Raw genomic sequence first — 22378 nt, forward strand, 5'->3', positions numbered from 1 at the left:
GTCCTCGACAGATAGGCAGCTGTAGACTAACAAGTTCTTCAAGCATTCTCCCTCCAGGTCTCCTTAGAAATCCAACAGCCAAAAGGAAAGAAAGAAAGAAAAAAAAACATAGCTCTTTTCTTTTCTATATAATACCCTGAAAAGGGAGAAGAAAAAAAAAACTGCTGGGGAAGACATAAGATGGCAGCAACTGAGCGGTTTATTCACCTTCAAAAAAAAGGACTTCATTTGAAGTGTCACCACAGACTCACAAAAGACATTTTAAGCTATTTATTTCTGAGCATAATAGCAATTTCTCTTGGGCTGGCAACACTGCTTAGTCACATGCAGTCTTTGCTGGTTTTTTTCACCTCAATGTTATGTTTACATAAACCTTTGTGGAATATGGTATTCTGCGAATAGAAAGTAACGGGGAGAAAGACATCATCAAAGCTTTTTGGAAGTTACATTATCTTGGAAGATATGATGTGATTCTCTGTGGGATGAATTTTTCAATACAAACTCTTTAATTGCGCATATCACTGGCTTATACATTCTTTGCTTCCTCCTAAACCGCAGAAAGCGAAGAAATAAAATGTCACAACAGAGATTTTGCAATTTCTATGTTAAAATTCTTTAATCAGATAGTAGCTAAATTGTTAATTCTCATTTCTTCTCTAAGGAGCGTAATGAATCAAATTGATTTAGTTTAAAAGATTAACACCAGAGGATGATGATCTCTCCTTTTTTTAAGTCTTTGTCATCATTGCTAAGGTTTCAGAAGTACAAACCCTGTAATTTGGTTAACCTTTCAACAATTTACAGCATTATTGCCGTACTTGCACATCATATTCTGGTGCCAGATTGTCAGCTAATTATGTCATAAGCAATCAACTGACAAAGCACAGCCAATTCTTTCATGGAAAATGAACCTTGTTTCAAAATGATTCCAGGGAAAAAAAACACTTAAAAATATTGGGAGCTGGAGAGTTTCAGAATTTATATTTCATTAATACTAAAATTATGTTTACTGTTGCAAGTCTTTCTTTGAATTTAGATTTGTCCTAGCTAGTCAGTATTTAGCACGAAGTAGATGTGAAGGATCGACAATTATTTCATCAGTTTGGGCTGTGAAGATAGTATATTTGGATAATTAAAGTCAAAAACATTTATCTTAATAGTCCCCCTCTCCCCTAATAATTGGCCCAAACATTATTGCCCCATCTCACTGTTTCCAAAATCTAAAGATGAGGCATTAAGACTGTTATATGAAAAATGTATGTTAAATGTGGAACATCTACCTTCATATTTTAGAAGCAAAACCTAGCTAGGGAGTGAAAATTCTCACAGCACATTTCAAACTGTTTTTTGGGTTTTGTTTTTTTAAATCAGTCAAGGGTATTTATCCAGCACTTACTATGTGCAGAGCACTAATTTTCTTTTTGTATCTGAATAACCCCCACGTTCTTGTATGCTCTACAGAGAGGTGAACTACCACTGATGTCTATAGAAGATACATATATGATTTATACATATTCTATTGAAATAATATTATTTATTGAATATTATTGAAATAATATATACAAATCTTGGGCAATAAAGGGAAATTATCTAATTCTCTAATATACACTTACCTCATCAAGGAAACTCTAATCCAATGCATATTGAAGATAGCAAATAAAACAAGTCTCAAGTCAAAGGTGCTTCATAGAAGCAGCAGTGTTTCTAAACTCAAATTCATCCAGACACCTCTCAACTTTTTACCTCCGGCAGTTAAAATTATTTGTAAATTGTCTGAAAATTTCTAGATGGCAAATGAAAATATAGTGCCCTCAGTTCTTCCTTAACATCCATTTTCACACATTTTGGGTGGAACAGTGTTAGGGAATTAGAGAACAATCTTCCGACAATATGAATCTACCTGGATAGAAACAGTGTGAAAGAAGAAAAAGATAAGTGCACAGATGCAGTGTTGAGCTTCCTCATTGGTCCAGGCATTTGCCTAATAATAAAAGTCTTCCTTAACATAAGGTTCATCAAGAACGTAAGTCCCCTTGTATATTTAGTGAGCACTTACTCTGACAGAACACTGTACTAAGCACTTGGGAGAGCACCAGAGAGTTAGTAGCCATATAGAAAATTGGCTGCCTCCAGAGTTTTAGAGGCTTTCAATTTGGTGTGAAATTTGCTGCCCTACTGTCACTAGTTAGTCTCCAAAAGGCATGTTTTATTTTGACTTCTTTGTCTATGTATTCAATCAATCAATGGTATTTATTGAACATTTACTATGTGCAGAGCACCATACTAAGCACTTCGGAGAGTACAACAAAGTTAGCAGACATGTTTTCTGCCCACAACATGTTTACAGTCTGCAGCCTATACAGTACTGCATTTTACAGTCTAAGATCTTAACTTCTCTAGGCCTCAATTTCATCTGTAAACTGTGGATTTAATACCTGTTCTCCCTCCTATTTGGATGGTGGGATAGGGCCTAAGTCCAAACTATCTTGTATCTATCACAGTGTTTAGTAGTGCTTGGCACCTGATTAGCATTTAAAAGTATTATTTTATTATCATCACCATCATTATATTGGAGGGATATTCTGATATAAGTTTTCAGTATCCTCATTCATCCTCAAACGTAAATTAGGCCTTCTACACAGCCCTGCTGTACTTCAGTGGTGATGGGAAATGCAACTGTTTTGCTCTTGAAATTACAACAGATTACAACAGCCACTAGACTGTAAACTTGTTGAGGTCAGGGATTGTGCGTAGTTTCTCGATTGTACTCTTCCAGGCACTTAGTACAAGGCTCTGCACATTGTAAGTGCTCTATAAATACCACTGACTGACTATTAATGAATAGATGGAGTTTGTCATCTGATTTTTATCCCCACATATAATTAATTTCTTTAGTGGCCAGAGTTTGTGTTAGCCTAAAGCTGTGGTGCCAAACCTTGTCGGCGTGCTTAATTTCCGGGGAAAAAACCTGCAGAAATAAAAACTTCTCTAAATCTATTTTATCCAGTGGACAAGAAAATTATTTTTTGCTGCAACGAATTGCAGTCTGTGAAAGTTTATCTTTAGTATTATGAACAATCTCATGTAATGCTGTCATATAATAAAGGATATTACAAGGTAAATAAACACTGCAAATGGGAATCAGTTCAGTAAACCACATATGTAAAGTAAGTTTGCAAAATGCATTCCAGTGATCGTATATATTAATAGCAATGTCACAGTACCGTTAATACATATTCACCGAAAATGCTTTCCAAGTGAATATCCCATTAGATCCCGTTTCAATAGAGTCACGCTGAAAGATTTCCCACTTTGATATGAGGTGGGCCACTTTGGTGTGTGCTGAAGATAATGTCTAAGGTACAAAGGCTGAACAGGACAGAGATTGCCAAATTCCTATTTGTCCTTCACATGAAGTCCATATTGACTGGTTCAAAAACTCTTTGTATGAGCCATTATTTTCAACTTGTTTCCCAACTTATATGGCAATTGAAAATTGGACAGCTTTTCAATGGCTCTCGCATTTCAATTGATTATCAATACCTTTTTTCAGAATTAAGAATATTGCCCTATTCTTTTCCTTGGCATCATGTTGACTTTGTGTTGTGTTCATTTAAATATTGCGGTTCAGTTTGTGTCTGACTTTAGTGTGGAGATAACACATGGGGAATCAATTAGATTTATTATCTCTTCTCCGGACTCCACAGTATGTTTCAGTGTGAAAAGACAACCCCTGCATATAATGTTCTGTTCATTTCAAGGACTCGTCTGACTAGCATTTTTACTTGGTTGCTGTTGCCACCCACATTACCCTGAAAGTTGGTAACAATTGTTGAATTTAAGTGCTTACTATGTGCCAAGCACTGGGGTGGGTACAAGATAATCAGATCAGACTCTCATGGGACCCACAAGCCTAAGACAGAAGCAGAACTCCAAGTGCTGGGGTATGTACAATATAATACAATTAAGTCAAATACCGTCTCTGAGCCACACGAGGTTCACAGTCTAATTGGAAGGGAGAACTGGGATTGGGCCCTCATTTGTATAGATGAGGAAACTCAAGCACAGAGAAGTTAAGTGACTTGCCCAAGGTCACACAGGAGACGAGTGGTGGATCGAGTATTAGACCCTAGGTCAACCCACTCCAAGTCCTCTGTTCTATCCACTAGGTTACTTCTTCTCAAAGCAGTTTGTGATTATTTTTTTTCCCTGAGATAAGGTAATTGTAATGATCAGTGTGCAAAAATACACTTTATGAATCAACAGAATACAACATTGTTGGATTAGGAAACTTCATGTGGATCATGAGAAAGAAAGAAATATAAGACATCATTTCATTAGCTCTTGGTATTTTTAAAAGGATTCTCAATCATTTACTGAATCTCACCAGTCTTGGGGGCAATTAAAAAAAAAAAACACGTTTAAGTGACTTAACGTTACGTAGCAAATCAGACGCAGAACTGAGACTAACACTTGTAAATTTTAGACTTCCTAGCTTTGGCTTTAATCTCCTGACTCACCCTGAAATTGTTATTCCATCGGTTTGTTTTGTAGAGAATAATTTGCTGTGCTTTACTAGTTGGTCGCTTAGGATGATATCAGTAGAAATACCTGGTCATCTACCTCTTCCTCACCTCCTCCCCTGCTTTTGAGTTCTCCCCTGATTTCCCCATCATTCCCCTTCTCCTGATTCCTCATCTTCCTTTCCCAGATCCCCCTTATCTTTTTCTTCTGCTGCTGGTCTTGGTAGCTGTCACCAGCTCCAGGCTGTACCACCACCCTCTTGTGAAGGCCAATCAATCAATCAATGGTATTTGAGTGCTTACTCTGTGCAGAGCACTGTACTAAGCACCTGGGTAGAGTGCAAGACAACAGAGTTGGTAGACATATTCCCTGACCACAAGGACGTTCCAGTCAGTTTATAGACCATTTTTTGTCTTTCCCAGCTAGTGACCTAAGCTCTTCATGGGCTAGGCTGCTCTCCTGACCTTCCTGTTTCCTCTCCATGGTATCCTGCCCTAACTTCCTGACCTCTTCTTCTCCCAACTCTACATTTCCAACTGACTTTCCAGTCTGGTGGCTTCCCCCACAGTACTAGCCCAATCTCCCAGCATCCTTCGGGGTACACGGTCACTCCATGCCCCAGATTGATGTAGCTAAACCCACTGACTGGAAACTATCTCCTAACTATATGCACTACTTGGAGAGCACAACCTAACTTGTGAAAACTCCACTTTCATTCACATATGTTGGAATCTTGACAAAGTGGCTAGGGTTTTTATTATTAATATTATGATATTTGTTAAGCACTTACTGTGTGCCAGTCATCCTTCCAAGTGCTGGGGTAGATACAAGTTAATCAGGTGGGACGCAGTCCCTGTCCCACATAGGGCTCACAGTCTTCATCCCCATTTCTACAGATGAGGCAACTGAGGCACAGCTAAGTGACTCCCCCAAGGTCACGCAGCAGACAAATGGCGGAGCCGGGTTAAGAATTCAGCTCCTCCTGACTCCCAGGCCCATGCCCTATTCTCTAGGCCATAACGTTGCCTCTTATCACAAATGAACTCTTCCTAAACTGTAATTCATTTTAACGTTTATTTGGAGAGAGCCAAAGGAAGAAAATGGAACCTAAGGAATGCCGAAGCCTGACCCTGAAATGTGACCCATCACAGCCACAGACGCGCTACTCGTCTCCTTATCCAAGTGATACTAATTTTCTGTCACCCGAATGGAATTCGTGTTAAACAAATTTCAAAACATTTTTCCAGTCCTAAGCTCCCGGAGGCTTCCATTTCTCCCCAACCCTGTCCAGAACAGCCTTTGATATTGCAGCTTTTTAGCATTCTAGACATATTGGCCGTATTCTGACGTAGAATAATACAGTGCTACCATTACAATAGCTGAGAAATAATTTCAAAAAATAAAATTATTAAATATTGAAATGAGACAAATATGCAGAGAAAGCAGCATCAATCAGTGGAATTGATTGAGCACTTACTCTAGGCAGAGCACTGTACTAAGCGCTTGTGAGAGTACGATAAGCAGAAAGCATGTTATTAATATCGGAAAAGTTACAAAGGCTCGTGTCCCTTAGCAAATCCTCACCCTAGTCCCGCATTACTTGATGAAATATCCTGACAGACTGATCATTTGACTCCGAAGTGCTTTTTTGGGGCTATTTGTTAAGCATTTACTATTTTCCAGGCACCGTACTAAATTCTGAGCTAGGTGTAAACTAAGCGAGTTGGGCACAGTCCATATAGGACATGGGCTCACAGTCTTAATCCCGATTCTACAGATGACAGAGGTGCAGCGAAGTTACGTGACTTGCCCAAGGACATGCAGCACAGTGGCGAAGATGAGTTTAGAAGCCAGGTCCTTCTGGCTCCAAGCCCATGCTCAATCCACTAAACCATGAGGCTTCTTTTCTCATACCCACCTCCTGCCCCTATCTCTGTTACAATTTTAAGGCAAAACCTTTTAGCTGTTCTCTGTAGATCTTCCACCAGATTTGTGGATTTAGGCTGTGTATAATGCATTTCTTTCATGCTGGGCTGCAATTGATGTCAACATAAATTCTCTGTGCAAAGATTATGCAGTGAAGGTATTCGGTGTAATTATAAGTTCTTCAGAAAAGGCACAGGGGAGAGTTAGACTTTCAAGCAGGGCCCTCTTTTTCTTGATGGGAGACATTTTCCTTCTTCCATCTGCCCAGGAGCTGCTGATTTAAGAGTGAAACTAAAATTCAGAGGTGAACCAGTTAAGAGCAGCCCCACTTGATGCAATATAAATCCTTGTTTTTGGAAGGATCAAGTTGGAAAAAAAAACAATCGGGCCTCAATCTCTGAAATAGATTGGCCTAGAATCTCTCCTTAAGTCATTCCATCTACTTGTAAAGTGTTTCCTGCAACTGTTTCTAGCTGTGCTGCAAATACGGTGCTACTCCTGCTGACTGCAAAATTCTAGCCATGTGGCAGTGGCATTTACTGAGCGCTCACCATGTGCAGAGCACTGTTCTAAGTGCTAGGGAAAGTACAATACAAGAGTTGGCAGGCACACTCCTTGCCCAGAATGAGCTTACAATCTAGAGATGGTGTGAATGGGGCAGAAAGCCTAGGAGCCAACTCTCCATTTCACCCTACGTGCTTTTTAAGGAATGGCAGTCATTCAATCATATTACTGTGTGCAAAACACCGTACTAAGAGTTTGGGAGAGTACAATATAACAATTAACAGACACATTCCCTGGCGACAACACATTGCCAGGCTCATTCATTTACCAGTTGCAGCCCCCGCCTCTTGCTCTTCCAATCTTCAGCAGAGAAATCTCAGTTCTGACTGTGGCAGGTTGGATAGGTTGTCTTCAGACAGTCCTCTGCTCCACCACAGAGTCTGAGACTATGCGTCACTCCATCACTAGATTACGTTTCTTTAGCTCCTGCTTGCGTATGCTCCGGTATTAGTTTACCACCTAAGAGCTGCTTGAATAACCCGTCACGATCCGTTCTCACACATCCTACGTCACAAAGCTGTGTTGCAATGAACATTCCTTGTACGTGCCCGGACAGGCTGCATTTTGGGACCTCATTCTTCGGTGACCCTCTTTTGCTATTTGTTGTTTGCTGTGTTTCAGTCTATTGAATAATATACACTATAGAGTGTAAACATTTACAAACACATCTCAATTGTTTATTCCTGCCTGAATTGTTTATGATACATGGCTATCCAGCTACAAGAATGGTAGTAAAATTTTTGAGATTTGGCCACCGTCAAATAGAGCAGCAGAGACTTTTAGAAACCAACATGATTCCTGGAACATTTCACTGGACATTTTAATCCCTCAGTCATATTCATTGGGCACTTACTGTGTGCAGAGCACTGTACTAAGTGCTTTGGGAGAGTATAGCATAACTGAAGAATTTTAAGTGAAGTGGTTTTCTTATGCCACTAATCTACTGTCTGATTTATTCCCTTTTAAAATAATCTCCAGGCTTCAGAAGTGAAGTTAGTTATTTTTAATTGTTTTATCTTGTACATTTTTATAGTCTTTTTAAAATCTTAGTGTCATTATATGAGAAATTCGTAGGTACATTGATCTAAATCATAGAAGAAGCATTTCACATAAGGTCTCATTTCCCCATCCACTCTCCCCTTTGCAATGCCTAAGCACTTGGATCTGAATTCCTTGAATATTCACCCCAACCTCAATGCCCTTATGTACGTATCATTGATTTATTTTAATTTGCATCTCCCCCTCTAGACTTTAAGCTCCTTTTGGGCGGGGACGGTATCTACCAACTCTATTGCATTGTACTTTCTCAAACACTTTGTACGGTGTTTTGCCCATAGTAAGCACTCAATAAATGCCATTGATTGATTGAAATATTCCATCAAATCTGCTGACCATACAGCTTTATAAATGAAACTAGACATAATTAAATGCATCACTGCAGAAATACCTTTTCTGATTGTAATCTATGATATTTCTTAGAAACAGAGAAGTGTTGAAAGTAAGCACCTCTAATGCTCTTATTGATTTCCTTTACTTAAACTATTAATGAACTGCCTAGAACAAGCTACTTTTAAAAAAATGTCTTTTAACAACCCACCTGGTGTTTCCTATATGTTCCTGGATGTTTATATATTAAAAATGGAATTAAAACAGATTGGCTGATAATGGTTTGCGGATGTTGACCTTTGGGGAGATTTATTAAGCCTGCAGAATGGTAAACTGGGCTACCCATTTACTCTCACCTTGACAGGGGCCTGGGATGATGCAAGATGGGATGCTAGAAACATTTGCACAACTAAATATGGCTTGTGGCAGGTAAACAGGAAATTGTGACGAGAATGGGGGTGGGGGGTGGGGAATTTGATCATAAGTCCAAACAAAATGAATGCAACTCCAAATAGAGCTCAATAATGATAACAGTGTTTAGATATTTTTGCCACTCTGTCCACGTTGTCACTGCCAAGGGGAAGCAGAGAAATATGACAGTTATCTGGGTTATTCAGGCCAAAGGACCCCTCATTTGCCATCAAGCACTCAAATGGATGCTTATCCAAATGACCGAAAACACAAACACGCTGTGTTGAGAAGTATTGTGGCCTAATGGAAAGAACATGGGCCTGGAAATCAGAGGACCTGCGCTCTAACCTCGACTCAGCCACTTGTCTGCTGTGTGACCTTGGGCAAGTTACTTAACATCTCTCTGCCTCAGTTACCTCATCTGTAAAATAAGAATGATGACTGAACCCCATGTGGGACATGGACTTTGTTCAATGGGATTGCCTTGTACCTGCCCCACTGCTCAGTACAGGGTTTGGCACATAGTAGATGTTAACAAATACTACTTGGAAAAAAAAAAAAAACCAGCACACAAACCCACCATTTCCCATTTTGCTTTGGAATTGAGGCCTGACCTCTAGGATTTGGTGAATTGGTGGGGGTTGGGGTCAGAGGAGTGAGCAAGTTTTGAATCCATGCCAAGAGCAAAAGACTTGATGTCCTCCTTCCCATGAGCAGAGAGGATGATGTCCTGGCATTTGGCTTCAGTCCTTGGGGCGCAAGATGCACCTTAAGAGCAGTTGGGATATTGATCAAAATAAAAAGCCAATGCGACTGGTAAATATCTCTGAAAATGATTGAATGGACATTTGGCTTTCACTAATGATGGTAACTTGAACTGTGCCGGTTGATTTTTTTTTTTGTAACCTTGTCTCAGAAATCCGCCAATGAATTTTTTAAAACCCACAAGTCATGCTTATTGACTTTTTAATAAAGTGCTCCTACAGTGCTGATGGCTAGATTCCTTTATTAAATTATAAAGCAAACATCTCTGCCCCTTCCCGCAGTTTTGATAATAAAGCAGTCAAGTAGTGCTGTCTGGTAGATGGCTTCCAAACAGCAACAACTGGTTAGAGGAGTAAATCTTAGATAACACAGTTGTTGTATTTGTGTGTGTGTGTGTGGTGTGTGTGTGTGTGTAGGGGCGGGTGGGAAGAAAGAGGGTAGGTTGCCTGTGATCTATACTGCAATCTGTTTTGTCTGTGGCCGTTGACAGTATCACAAGGAACCTGGCTTGGCTAGATTGATTGGTACTTCCAACTTAGCCATTTCCTTGCAGAATGGCTCCCCCCCTTTTTTTTTTTGCCTAATGATGTTACATTTGTCCTGCAGATGATGTAGAGCACACTGTAGAGGATGAACGGTGCTGCTATGATCACTCCTCTCTTGGCAAGCACTCGCACTTCACGCCCGCCCTCCTCAGCCCCATTAATATTATATATAGATACCCTTGTCACAGATTTACATTCGGTGATCCCAAATCAGGACGGGAAGGGTGAAGCGGGCTTGTGGGGAGGGGGTGGAGGAAAGAGGACTTGATTTATGGTAGGGAACGTGGGGGAATCGGAAGGAGGTGACGGGTACTTACGCCTCGGCCCATATTCTTAAAAACTGCTTTTCACTCATTTCAATCCCTAAGTGTTTCGCCGTGTACAGAGAGGTATTTTTTGCAAATGCCACGGTGCCACGTTATTTATTCATTCTATTTATTTACTGAGAAATCATTCAAGTCATCATCATTTTACTTGTTATAAGTGGAGCTGTGGAGATGGATTATTTTGATAGACAGATACGCAGTCTCTCCATCCTTCTGAAGGCACAGAGTAGAACCAGGCACAGTGGAGTTGGGCTATTACGTTCTGAATCCTGTCCTTAGTTTTGAAGAAGAATCTTTGACATTCCTTTTTTATTCACCTACCCAACCTGTGTTCTTGGTTTGTGAAAAAGACTGATCCAGAGTGTCAGTGCAGGTCAAGTTTCTCAACCTTTTAAATACCTTCTTAGAATGCTTTAGCTTCAAACAGTTAAAAACTTGGAAAACCTGCAGCTTAATTCAACACATTTCAAAGCAGTAAAACAAATTCTGGAGAAAGAGTATTTGTTCTGTTAAGACAGAATTGTGTTTTTAAACAATAAAATATTTCTTCTCATTTTCCCAACTTGACGTCAGTAACTTGAGTTGCTCACTGCTCATTATTTGCTTTTTTAATGGTATCCGTTAAGCCCTACTTTGTGCTAGCCACTGTACTAAACACTGGGGGCAGATAGAAGCTAATCAAGTTGGACACAGTTCATGTCCCATGTGGGGTTCACAGTCTTAATCCACCTTTTACAGATGAGGTAACTGAGGCACAGAGTTTAGTGACTCGCCCAAGGTCACACAGTAGACGAGTGGTAGAGCTGGGATTAAAACCCAGGTTTTCTGACTCCCAGGCCTCTACTCTATCCAGCAGGCCACCCTGCCCCAACCTCTGGAGGGGGATGTCTCCTTTCTGAATGGCTCCTTTCTAGCTACAAGCCAAAAGCTTCACCACCACAAACCCCTTCTCCCCTCTCCTCCACCCAAAGTTTAGAGAAGCCACATGACACAGTGGGAAGATCTCGGGCCCGGCAGTCAGGGAACCTGGGTTCTAATTCTGGATCCACCATTTGCTTGATCTGTGACTTCAGACAAGTCACAACTTCTCGGTGCCTCAGCTTCCTATGTAAGCTGGGAATTAAATACCTGTTCTCCCTCCTACTTAGAATAAGTACCTGACAGATATCCCAGTGCTGAGGGTTGCAAGCCACCGGCTCATACCAGCCAGGACCTTCCTGGACCTGGTGAACCTCAGGGATACATAGGAGACTCAAGCCACACCACTGACCACCAAGGTTACTGTGGAAAGTTTTTTACTTAGTTTAACCAACTTGCAAGGGAGTGACACATACAAACTCACTCATTCCACCAAGGATCCAATCTCCATCTGCTGGTCCAAGGAGCCCATTCTGTCAATGCTTCATCTTTCTGTTTCCAAATGCTGTTACCTTCTGCTGCTCTGCTCCTTGTTTCTGCTTCAGGTGCTTCACTCCTGCTCTCCTCCTTGCTTCTAAGTGTGCTCTGCCCCACATACTCCCTCATGATTCAAAACAGCCACCTTTTATCTGCCTTAGGTGTCACAGCTGTGGCTCTACCCGGCAGTCATTTATTGGTCCAGGCCCCTAACCGGGTAGAACAGGGGGAGAAAGCCATGCTTCCCTCCAAGCTCTGCCCCCACAGGCCAGCAATCACCTGTCCTCAAATACAGCCCGTCAGTACCTACTTCAGTCTTTTCCTTGTCGTTGTTCACAGGATCACAAACAGTTACTTGTAAGGCAGTTTGTTCTGCGCTCGCTACACAACATAGTGTTTGGCACCAAGAAAGCACTTAACAAATACCATAGTCGTAACCACGTTCAACTGCAGCAGTAAATATCAACTGACAGTTTAAATTTACAATAAAATATTAGGAGGGAATGCCGATCTGGATTATTAAAACTAGCATTCCATATTGCTTGTCCAAAATGTTTAGAATTTTCTGGAACAAGGACAGAGACTCTAGTGGAAAGCATGCTTATCATTGTGTCTAAGGCAATTAACATAGTCTAATTAAAAACAGCTCTACAGTATGCATAACAGGGAAGCAGCATGGCCTAGTGGATAAAGCACGGGCCTGGGAGTCAGAGAGCCTGGCTTCTCTTTCCGGCTCTGCCATTTATCGGCTGGTCATCTTAGGCAAGTCGCTTCATTTCTCCGGCCTCAGTTCCTCATCTGTAAAATGGAGATAAAATTCCTCATCTCTCCCCTTTCGGCTGTTAGCCCCAGGTGGGACGGGGACCATATCTGAGTTGATTGTATTGCATCCACCCCCACGTTTAGTACAGTGCTTGATATGTAGTATCTTGATTCAATTTAGTTGCCAATGTTTTTACGAGATGTTCTTCCCCTTGACTCTATTTATTGCCATTGTTCTCATCTGTCTGTCTCCCCCGATTAGACTGTAAGCCCGTCAAACGGCAGGGACTGTCTCTATCTGTTGCTGACTTGTTCATTCCAAGTGCTTAGTACAGTGCTCTGCACATAGTAAGCACTCAATACATACTATTGAATGAATATGTAGTAAGCATTTAACAAAAACCACAATTATTGTTATGCTAAGCCCTGGGGTAGGTACAAGATAGATATAAGATCAGACCCCATCCTTGTTTGACCTGGAGTTCACGGTCTTCAGAGGGAGAGAGACCAGATACTGTCTTCCCATTTTGTAGATGTGGAAACTGAGGCACAGAAAAGTTAAGTGACTTGGGTAAGATCACACAGCAGGCAAGTGGAGAAGCTGGGACCACAATCCAGACCTCCTGGCTCTCAGTCCCAAATTCTTTCTACTAGGCCACACTGCCGTCCAAGAGCTTAAGGGACCCCAAATTTAATCTTTCTGAAATATAAGCTTTTCGGAGCCCATCTGCCCTTCCATGACCTCACACCTTGCTCTCTTTCCTCCCCCAAAACTAAGCACCCTTTTTACCTTTGCTCTCTAAATAAAACATTGGCAGATAAGGTCTGCAGTAAGCTGTGGAATCTGAGTAAAATCCAGAAAGTTTAGGGAAAAGATGGCCGAGATGGGTTTTCATGGGGTAAACCGAATATCTGACGGGCGGAAAAAAAGACCATTTCCATGATATTTGCAAATGCTCCCCAAAATGGTGCTACTCTTATCACCTGACTTTTGAGAAAGGTTCTTCCTCCAGTCCCATGAGAAGCAAGAGTGTATGACGAGAGGGTTTGGAAACTTTGTCCCTGCCTTTCAATTGGTATTGAACTGGGGAGTCCATTTCTGCATCCCCACTCTCCAATCACCTTCTCTAAAATGATGTATGTGGAGAAATGTCAATGGTGAGAATGATAAATGCAGGAAGTCATAACATTAGGCACATGGACTTTCAGAGGGAAATGAGAAATACAATATGGAAAAAAATGAAAAATGCGCAAATAATTCAAATGCATTTTCCTACGCTGATTTTGTCCACTGATCTAGTCGGAAAATCTGATTTTGCTTGGAAGAGAAGTTGGTACGATCACAGGGACGGTTTGCCACGAAACATTTTTCTCCCCGGTGGAAATGTTGACCGGAATGTCGGAACCATCATCCTCCCCTCTTTTCAGACACCCAGACGCTACCACTCACCTCCTAGTAGGCAACGCCAATTTTAGGTGAATGGAATGAGTCTGCAAATATTCTGTCTCGTGTAGTATTTCACTGCCAGGCCCCAGGAGGTAAGGACTGGAGGGAACTAGCATGGTAGGGACATGTACAGAAATAGGGCAAAAAAGGCAGGACAGTTTAAAAAAAAGAAGGAGGCAGATTTGAGCCTGGAACGAGCAGTTGGAGTAAAGGGGGAGAGAGAGCACCCTAAAATTGAGGGGACATGGATCCAAGTTTAAAGGCTCTCCCGCTTGCCTGCTGTGACCTTGAACCAGTCACTTCTCCCTGGCTCAATTTCCTCAACTGTAAAATGGAGGTTAAATATCTGTTCTCTCCCTCCTCCCCCTTAGACTGCAAGTCCCATGAGGGACAGGGAATGTGTCCGATCTGATTGCCTTGTATCTCCCCTGGTGCTTAGCACAGTACTTGGTACATAGTACTTAATACCATCATTATTATCAGTGGAGAGAAAGGTGAGTAGAGTCAGGGTCAGAGAAGGACAGGGGGAGGTCAGGATAAGGAAAAAAAAGCCAAAAAATGAATGGTTAATACAGGTGACAATTGGAAACAACAGAGAGATTTCTGATGTCCTGGTCAGCACGGTTAGCCAAACTATCCCCCTCACAAATGCTATAAGTTGTTGGTATTGTATACTGAAACAGAGGAACTTAAGTAATTAGTTTATAGTCCCACAGCAAATCTGAGGTGCAATGAAGAATAAAAATCAGAGCACGAGTTTGGAATAGATCGAATACTCTCTTTTGTAATAAATCTTAAAGAAACTTCACACTGCAAAGCATAGCTAATGAACAGAGCTACTGAACTTCATTGTGAACAGTGAATAGATGGGAGAACATCGAGTGTTTTGGGTTTTTTAATGGTATTTGTTAAGCACTTGCCGAGTGTCAAGCACTGTTCTAAATTAATCAGATAGGACCCAATCCCTGTCCTCCATGGGGCCCACAGGCTAAGTGGGAGGGTCTTGAATCCCCATTTTACAGATGAGGAAACAGAGGCACGGAGGAGTTAGGTGGATGGTGACTTGTTGGCAGTATAGCAAAATCTCCGCTTTCTTTGCTAGACATTAGATATTCCGATCTTGGTATCCTCGTAACTTCAATTTGCACGAATCCCATTTTGAAAAGTTTAAAAATTGTATTTAATACATGGATTGGATAGGAATCTGTACTTGGAATTAGGTGATTGGTATTAATGCAACCTGATGTAAATTAGCATTCCATAAGGTTCTCTTGACATTCTTCTAAATGCCTTTAATTTTAAAATACACGTTAATTTAGTTAGGAGGCCAGATTTTCTAGATTGGGGAATTTAGCTAAATTAATTTAAAAGCCTAGAATTCTTCTTGGCCAATTGCAATGGTAGGTTTCTCCTGCCCATTTTATAATTACCATCAATTAAAAGCCTATAATAAGTTTATTCGGTTAATTTGAGGCAGCTTATGCCTCGAAGCATAAAGCGGTGCTGGTAGCATTTGAACCTTTGGCTAATTAGAAAATTGTGAGGCTTCTAAGTAATTTGTTTCTGTAAATAATTTCTCCTTCAAGGAATCCAACATGAAAATGGTTACAAAAACGTGGCTGCTGTTTCCAGGGGATTTTTGTAAATATAAAGGGAGCTCTGGGGACTTTGCAAAGTGCACATTATGTATTAAAATAGTGGTTAAGCACTAACTATGTGCCAGGCACTTTACCAAGCACTGGGGTAAGATATAAGATAATTGGGCTAGACGCAATTAATCAATTGCATTTATTGAGCATTTACTGTGGGTAGAGGACTGTGCATATAACAGAGTTGGGAGACACATTCCCTGCCCCCAATGAGCTTACATCCTAGAGGGGGAGAAAGGCATTAATATAAGTAAATCAATTATGGATATGTACATAAGTGCTGTGGGGTTGAGGGAGGGGCGAATCAAGGGAGCAAATCCCAGCGTAAGAACGAAGCAGAAGGGAGTGGGAGAAGAAGAAACGAGGGCTTAGTCAGGGAAGGCCTCTTGGAGGAGATGGGCCTTGAGTGAGGCTTTGAAGATGGGGAGAGCGATCATTCCAGGGCAGAAGCAGGAGGTGGACGAGAGGTCGGCGGCGAGATGGATGAGATGGAGGGTATTGTAAGTCCCCGAACCATATAGGACTCACGATCTTAATCTGTGCCAGTGTTTGATTAGAATAATATTGCTTTAGAAGATAAAATTCAGGCCAAAAGTTTTACTAGCATTAAGATTCCTATATTGTGTATATATACTCTACTAGTTCCAAAATCCATGATCTATTTTCATGTCTGTTTCCCACTGTAGACTGTAAGCTCCTTGTCAGGGCAGGGATTGCATCTACCCAATGGGCCGTACTGGACTTTCCCAAGCACTTAATACGATGTTCTGCACATAGGCACTCAGTAAATACCATTGATCGATTATAGTGGAGTCTCCCAGCGCTTAGAACAGTGATCGACACATAGTAAATTCTTAACAAAGACCATGAAACGTCTGAAAAAGACTAGATGTATTCGCTGAACCTTTCTTATAAAATTGTTTTTTCAGTTTTGTTCTTGGTATTGGAAAAGTTGGCATAACGTGATTTGAAATTCCCGTCTCACACGACTGGTTCCAGAGTACATTTTTGATTAATCAGAGAATTGGTTTAATCATTTGTTGCAAGGAATAATAAATCACTGCAGCTGAGGACTATACAGCTGTCTCTTGAACTAAGCCTGTCTTGGTCTGCTTCTAAATATTTGACCAAGTACACCGTGTTATGTTCAGCTAGGATCTAATCATGTATTAGCTCTGAACTGAAAAAGTCAAACTGTTGGTATTTTACCTAGTGGGAGCGGCTGTGGTCAGGTGAAAAGACCACAGACCTGGGAGTCAGAAGACTTGGGTTCTAATCCCAGCTCTGTCACTTGTCGGCTTTGTGACTTTGGACCAGTCATTTCACCTACCTGCGTCTAATCACGTCGGAGCCAGCTCCTATCCCACGAGGGGCTCACGGTCTTAATCCCCATTTTACAGATGAGGTAACCGAAGCACAGAGTAGTGAAGTGACCTGCTCAAGGTCACACAGCAGGCAAGTGGCGGAGCCGGGATTAAAAGCCAGGTCCTTCCGACTCCCCGGCCCATCTTCTCTCCACTGGGCCATGCTGTCTGGGAGTCAGAGGACCTGAGTTCTAATCCCAGCTTTGCCGCTTTCTTCCGTGTGACCTTGGGCAACTCACTTCACTTCTCTGTGTCTCGGTTTTACCTCATCTGTGAAATGGGGATAAAATAACTGTTCTCCCCCCATCTTTGAAGGTGAGCTCCAGGTGGGATAGGGACTGTGTCCAAACCGTCCATATTGTATCTACCCCAATATAGTGCTTTGCACATAGTAAGCCCTTAACAAATGCCATTATTATTATTGTTATTATTATTCCACCTTTTCTTTAAATCAGAGTGGTTTTTTAAAATGCCAGTTTGAGAAAGGGGGCTGAATTAAGGCCCAGGGTCTCTAAATTTGCAGTTTTAGAAATCGTTGTATTTATAATTACCTTAAAGGGAAAACTGGTAGCTAGGTCTCCAGGACGCTAGTGGTATTCTCTCTCTGAAAATCAGCGCAACTCTTCGGGCTGACCGAGGCAGTAGGAGGAGGGGGTTCTGTGAAAAGCCACGTATCCGTCTGGTGACTCGGGCAATATCTCACACTGAAGACCTCGACAGCACCTCAAGCCAGAACCTTTCCCAAAGCCCGTTTCTGTCAGAACACTGTCATTTTCCCTAGAAAGTCCAGCTGTTCCAGGGCCCCTAGTTCAATTACGTGTAAATGCTGTTGAATGGGAGTTAACCATTAGAATATTAAAACAACATATGAGTGGCATCCAACATTTTAATCAAATAATTTACTAATCACTCACGGTGGTGCAGCTCAACAATCAGATCGTCCAGTTAACCCAGTCCTTCCCCCACCCGTTTCCCTTTCTTAGACCATTCTCCCCTACATTCAAAGCAGTGCTCCTTCCCCTCAGTGCTCCTTCAGAGCACGTTCAGCTGAGCCCATTAAGGAGTGCTTTAATTCGAGTGGGTCTGGCTGATCAAGAAAAATTAAGCTCCTAATAACAGCAAAATCGAAAGAAATTTGGACAAAATGACTCTCCGCATCACAGACTTTGTTTACTAGTGGGTAATTAATTCTCCACATATGTTGGTAACATCTGTCGCGGTGACCTGCCATCGTATCTGCGAAATGACTGCTGTGCTGTTCCTCCCCAGGTCATTAGCAACACTCTGAAAGGAAGCTTCCTTCTCCCGCCCGGAGCCTGGGCCCCCTTCCCTTCAGCGGTGTAGCGTCTCCATGTAAATTCCTGTCCTCAACTACTTTTCCTCAGTCTCCGGCATCCCTTTCAACGTTCTGTGCGAAGCACATCCAGTTCAAGCAAGAGAGCAACCATAAAGAGGATAAAACCGTGTCCAACCTGGTTATCTTGTGCTGTACCCCAGATCTTAGTGGAGTACTTGGCATTTAGTAAGCGCTTGACAAAAATCACAGCTCGTTATGGGCAGGGAATGTGTCGCTAATTCTGTTGTATTGTACTCTCTTAAAACTTAAAACTATTCAGCGCTTAAAGCAGTACTCTGCACATGGCGCTCGATAGTTACCATTGATTGATTATTATTAGAAGACAATGGCTTGTAACAATAATAATGTTGGTATTTGTTAAGCGCTTACTATGTGCAGAGCACTGTTCTAAGCGCTGGGGTAGATACAGAGTAATCAGGTTGTCCCACGTGAGGCTCACAGTCTTAATCCCCATTTTCCAGATGGGGGAACTGAGGCACAGAGAAGTTAAGTGACTTGCCCAAAGTCACACAGTTGACAAGTGGCAGAGCAGGGATTCGAACCCATGACCTCTGACTCCCAAGCCCGGGCTCTCTCCTCTGAGCTACGCTAGATCGGGTGCCTGCAGTTGTGTGCATAAGGACCTATCTTGGGCAGGTTTAGAGTCTGTTAGGTGAAGCTGGATTGGGTTGAAGAGGAGTAAGAAAGTTGCCAAGTGCAACTTTTTCTCGGATCTGGGTGTCTTAATTAAATGCCCAGGATCTAAGGAAAATTATGAGGCAAAGGAGAAGAAGGGGCTGCCATGAACTATGATGGTGCGAAATCGCGTCTCTGGGGTTAACATCTGAGATAGGGTTATCTGAGATATTTGCGGGGCAGAGCACTAAACCAAATGCTTGGGAGAAAATAATGGAGGTAAAAAACACTTGGTTTGGCAGTTAAGTCCTGGCTGCCAATTGGAATGTGCTTTCACTAGTTAAAATGTGGGTGGGCAAAATAAATAATCAGGCTCGTCTCTCCTGAGGGCTTGGCCCTCAGGGCAGGAACTTTTCTTGCCGGAGCCCAGGAGGCTGAGGAGAGGGAGGGGAACATACCTATTTACTCTAATCCACTCTCCCAAGAGCTAAGTATTGTGCTTTTCACACAGTAGATGCTCAATAAATACCATTAAATGATTGATTGTCTCCAAGGTTATCTTCATCACCCTTTTGCGGTAGGATTGGAACTGCCCTCCCACCCACAAAGCAAACAAAAAAAGTCATGGAAACACCTGCATCTCTTGCTCTAAAACAGAGCCAGGGGCTGCCAGCCAGCAGTCTTCTTCAGCAAGGAAATACTGAGGTAAAAAACAGATATATACTGATCGGGAAATTGGACTCTCACAGGTTACAAATTAAATATTCGCACAAGAACTGTGTCAACCTTCTCCACCTTTTTAAAGAGAAATCTCCAGGAACCTTCCCGTGATCCTTCTGGAATGCTGGGTCAGTGTGCTTGGGCTCTGGAGTATGCTAGACTGAAAACCTGTGAGTAGGGAGCGTGTGTGCCAACTCTCTCGTACTCTCCCAGATGTTTAGTACAGTGCTCCCCCCAGAGTGAGTGCTCAATAAATCCCATCGATGATGTTGGCAATGATGATGAGTCCTCGGTCCCCTGACCGAAGCATCGGGTTGGGCTCTTTCCAAGGAACTCCAAGGTGAACGGCCACGCTTCCGAAGACCACTGGGTTGGCTGTCTGGTTTTCCAAGGGATACCTTAGAAGTGAGCGAAGCAATCTTGCCGGAGAAACAGGTGCAGCAGAGACATTCATCCATTCATTCATTCGTATTTATTGAGCGCTTACTATGTGCAGAGCACTGTACTAAGCACTTGGAATGGACAGAGACAGTCCCTGCCCCTTGACGGGTTTACGGTCTGATCGGGGGAGACGGACGGACAAAAACAATAGCAATGAACACGTAAGCACCCGCCTCAAGGGTGGGACCACAAAAGGGACACAGCAAGATCACACTCTCCTCTGTCTCTCCAAGAGTCATGCATCCGAACCCCCTGAGAAGAATTGGATTTATGGTTACTAATCTGACTGGGTAATTCCTCCAGTGTGAGTTACCAAAGATGATACGCCCGGGAGGTTTACGGTTACTTTCTTAAGTAAATCCCAACTGTCGTGTGGCTGAACTATGGGGTTATATTTTAGACTAGTTTTTAGTCAATGAAAAGGGAATACAATTCTTAAGCAGTTTTTGGCCTGGGAGCAGAAGGACCTGGGTTCTAATCCCAGCTCCACCACTTATCTGCTGCGTGTCCTTGAGCACTTAACTTCTCTTTGCCTCGGTTACCTCATCTGTTAAAAAATGGGGATGAAGACTGTGAGCCCCATGTGGGACATGGACTGTGTCCAACCTGATTAGCTTTTAGCTACCCCAGAGTTTAATAGAGGTGCCTGGCACATAGTAAGAGCTTAAATGCCATTAGAAAGTGAGGGTTTATGACATCACACATGTTACAGAGGGATGCAGCATAACATGATGATGCCATTCAGAAGCTATTTTGCAGAAATCCATCCATGGTGGCCAAATCCACCTGAACCTAGAATGCATCTCCAGGATGCTCTGACTCCCCTCCTCCAATTCCTCCGGAATTAGCATGTTCCCTGCCCAGGTTCCTCTGAACGTGGCTGGCACTCTGCACGGGGGGGGGCGTAGAGGCAGGGACGGGAGAGAGGCAGGGGCAGAAGTGGCAAGAGCCAGACTCAGCGCTGAAAATACCATGCTGGACATAAAGGCGCCCAGTGCTCAATCCACACTGGACAAGAGAGAGACCGGCTGAAAAACCCACTGTCCAGTATAAAGCCAGAAGACTGGCCATCCTTCCTCTGACCCATCCCAGCCCACTTGGAGATTCCCCAGATTTGTTCACCGATCATCAATCAATCGTATTTTTTTTAATAGTATTCGTTAAGTGCTTACTGTGTGCCAGGCACTGTTCTAAGCACTGGGATAGATACAAGGTAATCAGGTTGGACACAGTCCATGTCCCACGTGGGACTCACAGTCTTAATCCCCGTTTTTTACAGATGAGGGAACTGAGGCACGGAGAAGTGAAGTGACTTGCCCAAGGTCACACAGCAGACAAGTGACGGAGCTGGGACTAGAACCCAGGTCCTTCTGAGTCGCAGGCTCGTACTCTACCCAGTAGGCCATGCTGCTTCTCGAATTCACTGAGCCCTTACTGTGTGCAGAGCACTGTACTAAGCGCTTGGGAGAGGACACCATAACAGATCTGGTAGACCCCTGCCCTGCATGAAACCAGGTTGATTGGTTTCTCATAATAAATGAAACGAAGATGAAAGTCCAAATCAATCTATCAATCAAAAATGAGAGAACATTATTTGCACTGTAAATCACGTTTGAGGTTGTTGTTGTTGTTTTTAACCGTAGCAGCTTTACCCAGTCCTTATTTTCTAATTAATTCTCTTCACAAGTCTTTTTAAGCTTTCCATCCAGAAAGACCAACGGGTGAATTTGTAACACATTTCCATCAAGGAAATTACCTTCCATATGGAGGCCTGTAAATCAGAGCGGTCGTTTTATCCCTTTTTCTTTGAAAGAGAGAAAAACTGAAGGTATTTCATTCCCCCTCCTGTGACGCTCTAACGCAATTGCAACAATTTCCTGACTCCGGTGGTGGGTCCCACGAGTTCCTCGGCGATGGTCTCTCTGGCCTGCCAAGGGAAAGCCTGGCCCCTTCGGTGTATTTCCTGTTCGAAGCACTCACAGATAGCTTTATGGATCTGGCTTGTCTCTGCTGAACTGCAGGCAGGGTAACAATGTTATCCGCTGTTTCCACTCCTTGCTGTAATTTCAGGGACTCTCAGGAGAGCCAAGTCCATGTCACAATATGGGGAAATTAGTCAGATTGCCGCAAGGATTTCTGCCCTAAAAATGAAAGTTTGAATTTCGGGAGTGCGGAGGTACC

At 42.5% G+C, this 22378-nt stretch overlaps 1 long non-coding RNA gene across 1 annotated transcript; it reads right to left on the reverse strand.

The window, feature by feature from the left end:
* Positions 1 to 255: 255 nt before the first annotated feature.
* On the reverse strand, positions 256 to 7514 carry LOC103171279. Its single transcript, XR_486697.3, has 4 exons — positions 7283 to 7514; positions 6443 to 6724; positions 1614 to 1900; positions 256 to 547 (listed from the first exon to the last, which is right to left on the reverse strand). It is a non-coding gene; the product is annotated as an uncharacterized LOC103171279 (long non-coding RNA).
* Between the last annotated feature and the right edge of the window lie 14864 nt (positions 7515 to 22378).

This window comes from Ornithorhynchus anatinus, chromosome 19 (genome assembly GCF_004115215.2).
Source record: "Ornithorhynchus anatinus isolate Pmale09 chromosome 19, mOrnAna1.pri.v4, whole genome shotgun sequence".
In the NCBI taxonomy this organism is placed as follows: domain Eukaryota; kingdom Metazoa; phylum Chordata; class Mammalia; order Monotremata; family Ornithorhynchidae; genus Ornithorhynchus; species Ornithorhynchus anatinus.